The sequence below is a fragment of the Acinonyx jubatus genome, chromosome A3, assembly GCF_027475565.1.
Source record: "Acinonyx jubatus isolate Ajub_Pintada_27869175 chromosome A3, VMU_Ajub_asm_v1.0, whole genome shotgun sequence".
Classification (NCBI taxonomy): Eukaryota; Metazoa; Chordata; class Mammalia; order Carnivora; family Felidae; genus Acinonyx; species Acinonyx jubatus.
In genome coordinates, this window is record NC_069388.1 from 4,690,840 (window position 1) to 4,701,482 (window position 10,643).

Here is a 10,643-nt window from a genome sequence, read left to right on the forward strand (position 1 = left end):
CCCCTCCCCGCCCCCACCGCCGCCGAGCAGGCCCCGCCGCTGCCGAGGCAGGCCCTGAGCCCCACAGGCCCCCCAGTGGGTCCTGCCTTCAAAGTGAGGGAAACAGCTCCCCGGGTAGCTTTTCCAGGGAGAGGGCCTGGCCTCCAGCCCCAGCACACCCTGGTGGCCCTGACCTCCAGCATATCCCGAAATGACCCAGGCCCAACCTCAAGTCCACCCACGCAGCTCCCACTGGACCACAGTCTGGATGAGTCCTAAGCAGGCCCAGCTGCCAGCGGTGGTCCTGGGTGACCCTAGGCTGGCGGGTGCGTGCCCTTCCCACGCCACCCCCCCAGCCCCCCACCTGTCAGGTTTGCACTGGCGGGTGATGCCTGGACCCCTGCCAGCCCCTGACTTAGACAAGGCCCCACTGCCTGGCGTGCTGGGCAGTATCGTTCCTTCCTCCTCGCTTGATGGGTTCGTTGATCGGCTCCCCACTACTTTCCAGGCAGCGTCCTGGATGTGAGTAGGGTGTCATTATGTGGGTTTCCGTCCAGGTTACTGCTTCTGGGACGGCCAGTTATAAACTCAGGCGTGGCCCTGTCCCGTGGAGGGCCCTTCTTCAGCCCACCCCCTCGGCAGGAAGGGTCATCTGACAGCCGTCTGAGCAAGCTGCCCCCTATGGCCTCCCACCCCGCCTGGGGAGGGAGAGAGGAGGCGAGGAGACCAGAGGAGGGGCAGCGGGTGGTTTCCAGGACGGCACCAGAGCCACCCCTCATTGAGGAGGGAAGGCTAGGCAAGGGGGGGGGGGACACCTGGAGAGTGCCTGGGGGGCATGTGGTGGGGTGGTGGAGGGGCCCTGGGGTATGGGGTGGATGGTGGGTGTCTGGTTGGGAAGGGTCTTAGCTCCCGCCCAGCTCAGATACAAGGTTCAGGGAGTGATGACCCGGATGAGGAAGCCCTCCCCGCGCTCATTTAAAAATTAGGCTCCTGCCCACATCCTGATTGCTCAAGGGCCTGTTGGCACCCCTCTCTGTTACCGCCTGCTAGTTCCATGTGCCACTGTTCCCATTTTGAGTTTCCTTCATTATCAACCTTAAAAATTACCAAAGCCATCTCCCCCGGCTCGGCATCCAAGGCTCTCGGCTGCTGGTTTCCTAGTGTGCCTCCCCAGCTCCCTGCCTGGCCAGGCCCCCCCCGCGAGTCACAGCTTCGTCGTCCCTGTCAGTTTTGAGTCACGGTCCCTGGTGCGGGGTCCCTGGTGGTCCCTCCAGACCGGAGCGTCAGCATTCTGGAGGCTTGAGTCTCTTTGCTCCAGGGCCCAGCACAGAGCAGGTGCCGAGAGAAAAACAGTTGTTGAATCAGCGAAAGGGATTCCTTCGAAAACCCTCAGCTTTCCCCACATGAAAGTCGACGCTAATTGGATCTTATTTTCCTCAAAAGGTTTTACAGCAGCTGAATGTTTTCACACGTTGTAAAGGGTACGAGAAGAGCTCCGTATGAAGATCTATGGCTGTTTTTTTCTGTTTGCAAATACGTTGCAGAGAGGCACAGGGCACTCCAGCAGTGGGGGGGGAAGGCCGAGGGGGATCTTCTCCGAGGGGGAGGGCCGGGTGCTTTGTCCTGGAGGGTGAAATGGCACACACAAACAGGGCAGGGAAGGCGTTGAGGTGGGGGGAAACCCGGGAGGAGAGCCCAGACCCAGAGTGGCCACGTGTCCACCGGGCTCTGAATCCCCGGGGGGGGGGGGTGGGGGAGGGGCGGGGGGAGATGAGAGGGTCCCAGGGAACAGGGAAGGAGAGGGCTGCGGTTGTAAGCCGGGGATTCACTCCAGAGACTTCTGCCCGCGGAAGGATCCAAGCCACGCTTTTAGCAAGTCGGCTATGGCAGGTTTGAGTGCAGGGAGTTGGAGGGAGAGAGAAACTGCTCCTAGAGAGATCATTCTAGAGGCTCTTTCCTTTGAGAATTCTTTCATATGTAAGAGGAGAATAACCCCAACAGCCCCAAGACAGGATGAACAAGATTACCCAACCCAACAGGCGTTTAGAGAACACTTGCGATACACAGAGCCAGGGAAAATGCTAGATGCTTGTTAGGAGCAGATAGTCCGGATTTTGCCTTCCAAGCGTCCCCTCCCCCCACCCCGAGTCGAAGAAATCCAAACTAAACAGACCGCTAAGGAGTTATTTCACTTCAAATGCCTGCCAGTTTCCTCAAGATGTAGCTTGTGACAGATACAAATATATTCCAGGAAAGTACTTACCCTTTGCACCGCAGACTTGACGGACTCCAACATAAATAAGGCAGGCAGCACTTTGTTTAGATAAATTTTTACGAAGGTATTAATCCACAGCTTAGTATATATTTCACTGCCAATGAAAAATGCACCTCAACTTCATTTTCTTCGAAAAAATGAAAAATTTAAAACAACTTACCAGATCTTTAACGCAACCCAAGAAGTAACGTATGTTTTTGATGGGTTGTGACTCATCCCGAATTCAACCGGGCGTTCAGGCTTTAGCAGCTGGGGAAACAAGCCCTAAAACTGGAAGAAATCTGAATGAAATTCCCAGGACTCCGGAGGAAGCTTTTGGTGCCGTTCACATCCTAAAACACGTTTCTGAGCTCATGCCCTGTAAGATGGCTCTGGGGGTATGAAATGTGCATTTATCTGTTAATTTCACGCCTGTAGTAAACCCCCTCTGATGCCTGCTTAGACTGATTGCCACGAGATTCCCAGATTCCATTATTCTGATGTGAGAAACACTCATTCCCCTCAGAGCGCTTGTTGGTTCTTTCTAGTATCATCGCTCGTCCAAACAGATGCTGAACACCAGTTCCCAAGAGCTCCAGGCCTGGTCAGGCTTTGGGGGTCCAATGGCACGTGGGTGTGTGTGGCAGGGGTGGGGTGTGGGGATGTGCATGCGTGTGTGTGTGCAGAGCTGCGGGAGCAAAGAGGGTGGTAAAACTCAGAAATCCAGTCCCTGGGGAAGACTGAGCTGGGATGAGACGGCCAAGGACAAACTGAGGTGTCCCAGGCAGTCTGATCCCCGGTAAGGGGTTTGTTCATGCGAGGGCTCACAGTCCGGAAGAGCACGGTCCATTCAGAACCGTCAAAAGCTCACTTGCACACATAAAGTGTGCGTGAGAAGTACGCTGAGCCACGTTGTTTGAACTTGATCTCGCGGCTCACAGAGCCAGTGGAAGTGCCTCGGTCAAGACTAACATGAAATCAAGGTAGGGTTCGTTCCTGGTGGACAACGGTCTGCTTCACACGCCCGGACAGAAAGGAGGCAGGATTGGCTCCGGGAGCAGCCGGTGGGGCAGTGAGCCCCCAGTGAACGGACAGACGGTGACACCCGCGTGACCTCACAGAACGTGGTCTGTGCTGTGCATGTCTGCATCTTCCTTCGCCACACCGTAAGTGCCCGGGTGTCAGGGAGCACCCCAGTTACCCTTTGTAAATCCTGTGTCAGGCACGGCACCCAGAAGATTTGTGCCAAATGTTCCTTGAAGGATTGAAAATGAACTAATAGCCATGAAAATCACATTTCTCTAGAAATTCTGAAAAATGCATTAACTTCTGGAAAAGTTGAAAAACAAATAGTGAACACTTGTTTACCCTTTACCTGGATCATATGATGTGTGTGTGTGTGTGTCCATGGACATATGTCTTTTCCTGTACTATTTAAAGTTGGTTGCATACACTAAACACGCTAAATACGTCAGCGTGTATCTCTTAGGAACAAGGACACGAGCCCACATAGTCACGATAATATCCTGATCGTACCCATGGAAATGAACACTGAAGCAATACTATTACAGTCCACACTGAAATGTGTTTAATTGTCTCCAAAATGTCCTTCATTGCCTTTTTAAAATCCAGAACCCAAATAAAGACGAGGCCTTCCGCCTGGTTGTCAATTCTCTTCGGTCTCCTTGAATCCAGAACAATCCCTGCCTTTGTGTTTCCCGACATTAACATGTTTCATAGAGGGACCCACGGCCTGGATTCGTAGGAGTGTTTCCTTACGATTAGATTCGCGTCAAACACATTGTGTTTCCCACTGCGCCTCATCAGGAACCACGTAACCCAGGTGTCTCCTGTTACTAGCCAAGGTGGGTTGTTGGGTATAAGCGGGGTTGACCAGATCTCTTCACGGTAAAGGTCCATTTCCCTCTTCGTAATTAATAGCATTCAACTCGGTTTCCTCTTCAAAGTGCATGGATGCTCTGAGACTGTGACCTCGTCTGTTTCCTGACCTCTCCCCCCAAAGCTTTCACAGCCAGTGACGATCTCTGCGTCAATCAAGTATGGGTTGCAACACGGTGCTTTTTCTAGCTGAATCATCTCTCCCACATTTGCCACCTGGAAGTCTTGAGTAGCGACCTCCCTGCCTCCCCTTGTCCCCAGGACCAGTTCACATAATCTGTAGGGTCCTGGTGCAGAAAGGAAAGCGCCAAGAGGCTCTTTGTCAAAAGAGAATTTCAAGATGGTGGCAGTGGAGGATCAACCCAAAAAATGGGCCTGTGCCCTAGTGGTGGCCATGGGCTCCGGGACCGGCCGTGCCCCACTTACGTCCCTATGTCTGGATTTTTCACGGTCACTGTCCCCACTCAGGCCAGCCAGGGCCCCATCACACCAGCCCCCCATGTCTTTTTTTTTTTTTTTTTTTTTTTTAGTGTTTATTTATTTTAGAAAGAGCGTGAGCGGGGGAGAGGCAGAGAGGGAGAGGGAGACACAGGATCCGAACCAGGCTCCAGGCTCTGAGCTGTCGGCACAGAGCCAGACGCGGGGCTCGAACTCACGAGCTGTGAGATGATGACCTGAGCCAACGGAGCCACGCGGGTGCCCCTCCCCCGTGTCTTTTCCACGTGTCACTATTCCATCTTTGAGGACTTCTGTCCTCTTTGGAAGGAACTGATGATGCCCAGGCTCCCTCTGCTCCTTCCCTGCCCCAAATCAAGAGTCTGCCAGGCCTCATGGGAGCCCTGTCTTCTTGAAATTGGGGGAATGGCCGTTTAGATTCCCATCTGGAAACCCAGTGTTGCGTGGGAAGTGTGCTCAGTGCTCCTCAGCTGTCGCTGTTCCCGATCCTTTTGGTAGACAGAAGGAGGATTTGGGTTTGTTTGTTTGTTTTTAACATTGTGGGTTCACGCGGATTCCTCCGATTCGAAGCCCGTGTTACTGGGCTCGTCCTCACGTGCCCCACCCTATGTTTGTACTTCCTTCTCCCACAGTGAGGACCCGAGGCCCCGGTCACCCTTCTGTGGCTACTGGAGTGTTCTTTCCATAGCATTCGTGGCAACAAACCCACCGCCTCAAGTCGGGAGAGTTCTTTCTTTTTGTTCTTAGCATTACCCCACTGGGGTGGGCAGCACTTGACTTGGCTTTTGTGTGTGTGTTCACCTCATTCCTTCGTCACTGGGCCTCTGTTTGTATTGAACTGAAGGGCTTGCTGTTTTCATTTTTTCATTTTCTTTTTTGAATACGAACAGCATTTATTTATTCCTTTATTTTTAATATTTATTTGAGACAGAGAGAGAGAGAGAGACAGAGCATGAGCGGGGGAGGGGCAGAGAGAGAGGGAGACACAGAATCCGAAGCAGGCTCCAGGCTCCGTGAGCTGTCGGCACAGAGCCCGACGAGGGTCTCGAACTCACGAACCGTGAGATCATGACCTGAGCCGAAGGTGGTCGCGCAACCGGCTGAGCCACCCAGGTGCTCCACGAACAACATTTATGTGGTTCAAGTGTTGAAACCGCGTGAAGGAATGCTCAAAGATGTTCCCTGTCCCTTCTCCTCCTTTTCCCCTCCCCCCTCCCCCCAGAGGTGACCATTTTTATCAGGTTTTGGTTTATCCTTCCTGTTTCTTTTCGAAAAAAACAAAACAAAACAAAACGCGTTTATACGTATTCACGGATCTATACAAAAGACAGCATCCTGCACGTGTTCTTTTGCACTCTGTTCAAAAAGCACATTCTGCAATCTCCTCTAAAGCGCTTTTTACCTTCTGGTATCAGTGGGATGAGAGAACGTTAATAAAAATGTACCAGAGGAACCGCTTATTAACAACAAAAAGCATTCCTGCTAACATCAGTTTTTAGGAATTTTCGAGAAAATGAGGGCCTGAGCTGGCTGCTCTGGGCCTAAATTATCCTCCCAGGGAGGCCGTGGGGTCGGACAGTAATAACCCTCCTGTCTCGGGGACCACATTCTTATTTACTCTGAACACCGGCAAAATTATTTCCGTCGCCGCGGAAGTCTTCAAGGGCACATGGAAGACCTGGGACCTTGGGACGGGGTGACCCCGCAGGAAGGAATCGAGAAGTAATTAACAGGCCGGGGGCGTGGCTCCACATCCCTTGAGGCAACTTAGCATATGGGAAAGAAGGTGTACAGAAAAGCAAAATGAGGGGGGTAAAGGTTTATTTTGATCAAGAAATCTTTTCTTTAGGAGAACCTTCACTTACAGGATCCCTTTAAGCAGCATGTTTCTCTAGTGCATCAGAAATGATTCAATCTTGGGGTGCCAGGGTGGCGCAAGTCGGTTAAGCCTCCGACTTCGGCTCAGGTAGGTCATGATCTCGCAATTCGTGAGTTCGAGTCCCGCATCGGGCTCGGTGCTGACGGCTCGGAGCCTGGACCCTGCTTCAGATTCTGTGTCTCCCTCTCTCTCTGCCCCTCCCCCGCTCATGCTCTGTCTCTCTCTGTCTCCTTTATAAACATAAAAAAATATATATATTTTTTAATAAAAAGACATGATTCAATATTGAAAAACCTGAGTCCCATTTTTTCCTCAGAAACACTCTTGTGTGGAGCAACACGTCTATCGGCATTAGCTAACCGTGGATCTTTGGGAAAGTAAGACAGGATCACACATCTGTCGCTGAGGATTTTGGCAGCTGAGGAGTGTGAGGCAGGGGGTGTGGTGGGGGACAAAATACCAAGCGGGAATTGTTAGCATTAAGGGCCCCGAGAGGGAACTTCAATACAATTTTTTTCTCACTAACTCTGGAAGGTTCCATCTTTCAGGGTGGCTCATAGTTACGGATGGAAAGTACTGAACGGATGCAACCTTACTCACATTACGATGCAGGTTAAAATGCTAGATTTGAAATAAGATCACTTATCCCTTCTCGGCAATTTACAAACCAAGAGTGACGTTACAGCCCCAACAGGGTAAAGAGTGTTCCAATCAGGTTCCTGGCTCGCCTCACACCTTCATAAATTCAAATACTTGAACATCACCTATGAGCACCATAAAAAGACATTCTGAAGTCTTTTCCTTGACTCATTGGGAACACAGGGTCAGTACGCACCGTAAAGTACTATTTTTAAGACGTGATTTATTTGTCCCATTAGAAACTCGGCAGCGCGTGAGATCGAGTAGTTTCGTGGGTACACCAAGGGTACACGCGCCAAGAGACCCCTCTTTTTTCTCTTTGAACGAGGTTACTTTCCGCCTCCCAACAGCCCCGGGGCCGGAAGAAGGGGGAGATGGGAGGTGAGTGGGCACCAGGGCGTTCCAGGGTGTTCTGTGGGAATCCCAGGGGAAGAAGCCACGGGGATGGCCATGGCCGGGGCCTGCGGACTGACCCGGTCAGGGTTCACGGTCGGCTGGCGTGCGGGCACCCCGGTGGGGACGGGGTGGGGGTGGGGGTGGGGTGACTTCTGCCTTACATTTTTGTGCAACACACAGGATGTCTGCCTCCACGAGGCACGACGGAAAGCGCTCAAGTTCTGTGTCAATTTAATTATTAGCATGAACTGACGGTACTGTCATTGTTTAACTCAGCCGACCTTTTAAATGGATAACCAACCTTGAGGCTTAATTGGATTTAAAAAAAAAAAATCAATTTCTAGCCATTTCATAGTGCGGAAATGAAGTGTTACATTCTCAGGCAATTGTAAGATCAGTTTTGCTCAAGCCTATTTCTTGTTATTTACAACTCTAAAATGACATTACCCATCTTGGTAAGCATTTTAGGTACACATATACCTTTCGTAAACACCCCCAAGTACACACACGTGTGCACACCGAGTCGTGTCACAGAAGAATCGTTATTTTCTGTTCGGCAGCCGGCTTAGACATCAGCGGTAATCTCTTCACGCCAATTACACGAAAAACTGAACTAGGGATAATGAGATACCGCTGTTTGCAAATCTCTCTTAGCCTCAGTCTGGTCTGATCTTTGTAATAAGGAAAAAATCCTTGAGGAAGCCTTTACCACATCACATCTTGCCATTAAGCCTTTCTCGTAGATGGTCATTTGATTTTATGGAAAGAAACGAACGATCCAGATGACACAAGCAGAAGTGGTACCCGGGTGTGCAAATGAGAACGCTGAACATCCTAGTTCCAGCCCTGGGTTGTACTAGTCATGGGACCTTGGGGAGCCCCCTTGCGGGGGAGGGGGGGGTCTCGGTTTCCCCACCTGGGAAAGGGGGCTGGTTGGGGGAAGAGAGGAAGATGGTCTCTCTGCCTAACTGGCAATGAAAATGGAGGTCCACCACGGGGTCCCGAGTCAGAAGGTCAAGTTAAAAAACCGTGTGACTCCCTCAGCGCTTCCTCCAAGAGGGACCACGTGACCCAAACCAGAGCCCCTTTGGCCTCCGTTACATCTATAAAATGAGAGGAATGGTGATCACTAATGGCAGACTTGGGATGATTAGCTACAAACAATTCTATAAGAATAGTTGACAAGCAGAAAACACTCAACCCAACGGTCTACTTTCACGACGTCTGATGCAAATGTACATCGTATCGAATGGCGTCTCATTCGAAGGGTCCCTTTGAGCCAGATCACGGAGCTGAAGTGAAGGCCCACACGACTATCCCGAGCATCCGGGACGGTCCAGAGAGCTCACCTGGACAACTGGACAAATGATCATTTTCTTTTGCCTCAACTGACCGGGTAATTGTGCACGAGTCTCTGCCACTCGACTCTGCGGAATGTCCTTTTGTGGCGTCAGAAGGCCGCGCCGGAGACTGGTAGGAGGAAGTTGAGGGCGGTGTGCGGTCAGGCCGAGACGCGTGAAGCACACAGCTCGTGCCCGCCGTCCGGCTCGGAGTGCCACGTCTGGATCGTTTTCAGACGAGCGGGAAGTCTCTGAGCAGGGCCCACCCCGCATCCACATTAGGTCACCTGAACGAACGCCCATCACTGACCTCAATTCCAAAACCAAACTAAACGAAAACATCGGGCAACGAGGTCAGAGGTGGCATCTGGGTGGTCAGGGCCATCTGAAGAGAGGAAATGAGGAGTTTCTAAGGGCTAACACACACAGAGACAAACAACCTGAAGCCACGTTTATGCATACCCTCGCTGCTAGGTTTCGAAGGTAGCTAACGGCAAACGAGCCACGTTGGCCCGGCCCGAATCTGAGAATCTGACACGGGAACTCGTGCTACACGAGTCAGTTGAAGTAGCAACACGGCAGCTCCGTCCTAACCTCCCTACACCCGCCTATCAGACGTTCCTCCTGGGAAGACGTGACCTGGGCCTCTCCATCTGGTTCCCGCAGGTTTTGACGAGACTAGGGGGGCCCGATGATCAAAGTTAAGCCAGCACGTTAGAGTAACACACTATCCTACCCATGATGCCGGGCTGGGTAAGTCATTTTGCTGCAGCTCCAGGAGAACGGGGAAGAATTCTAGGTTGCTCACGTTTTGGGTGATGATCAGAGCTCCTGAAGCCCGTTCTCCTAAGGCTCCCTGTGGAGCCTACAGAACGTTCCCAAGCGTTGCCACCTACATGGCTGTCCCCGTCAAAGTGGAGGGTTTCTTCAAGGTTGTTATCGCTGGTCAGAATGTTCTTGAAGCCTACGGCAAATGTCTACCCTTTGGGAGGTGGCTTTGATTCTTGGACAGAGCCAATGGCTTTTGAACAAGTTGGGGAGATAGAATTCCTAGCCAAAACACAAGGTGAGGACACGAGAAGGTTGCTTCTTTTGGGCGGTTCATCGACAGGCTCTGAAGGCAACTAATCGTCACAAGCAACAGCAACAGCCCAGGACTGAATGCCTCGTTGGCCAAGGGGACTGCTGGGCCAGACCGCTCCTGTGCAGATTCTGGCGTTTCACTTAAAAAAAAAAAAAAAGACTCACCCCATCATGCCTCGATGACGTGTAAGACAATGCTTGGGTGACAAAGACCCAGCCCAGCCTTTGAGGAGGAGCCCGGGACACAACACATTCGATGGGAAACGAGGTCCTGGCTTTGAGCTCAGCTGGCAAAGCCTCGCTCTCAAGTTTTCAGTGGCACAGAATAGGAAACATTCGTAGTCACTTAGAAATGCAAGTCTCCCGGAGCCCAGCTGTAAGAATTACTTCTCGACGAGGCTCACACACCACAATTTCATCTGAAGGTCTCCTAATGTTTCCTGGTATGTATATAAAGCATACATTTCCATAAGGAAAATAATTATCTGCCTCTACGGCACCGTCCCTTTTGTCTACTGGATGGCAGACAGATTGGTCCCTTTGCGAGCGTCCATTAGGCAGATGGATGGACTTTCAGACATTGAGGCAAGGCCTCCGACACAAAACAAATAGTCATCTGGCCCAACCGATCACAGAACGGATGAGGCCCTCCTGTAACACAGATGCATTGGAAGAAAACACGAGCCCCGTCGTTAAAATTAATACGAGGACGGCAGGA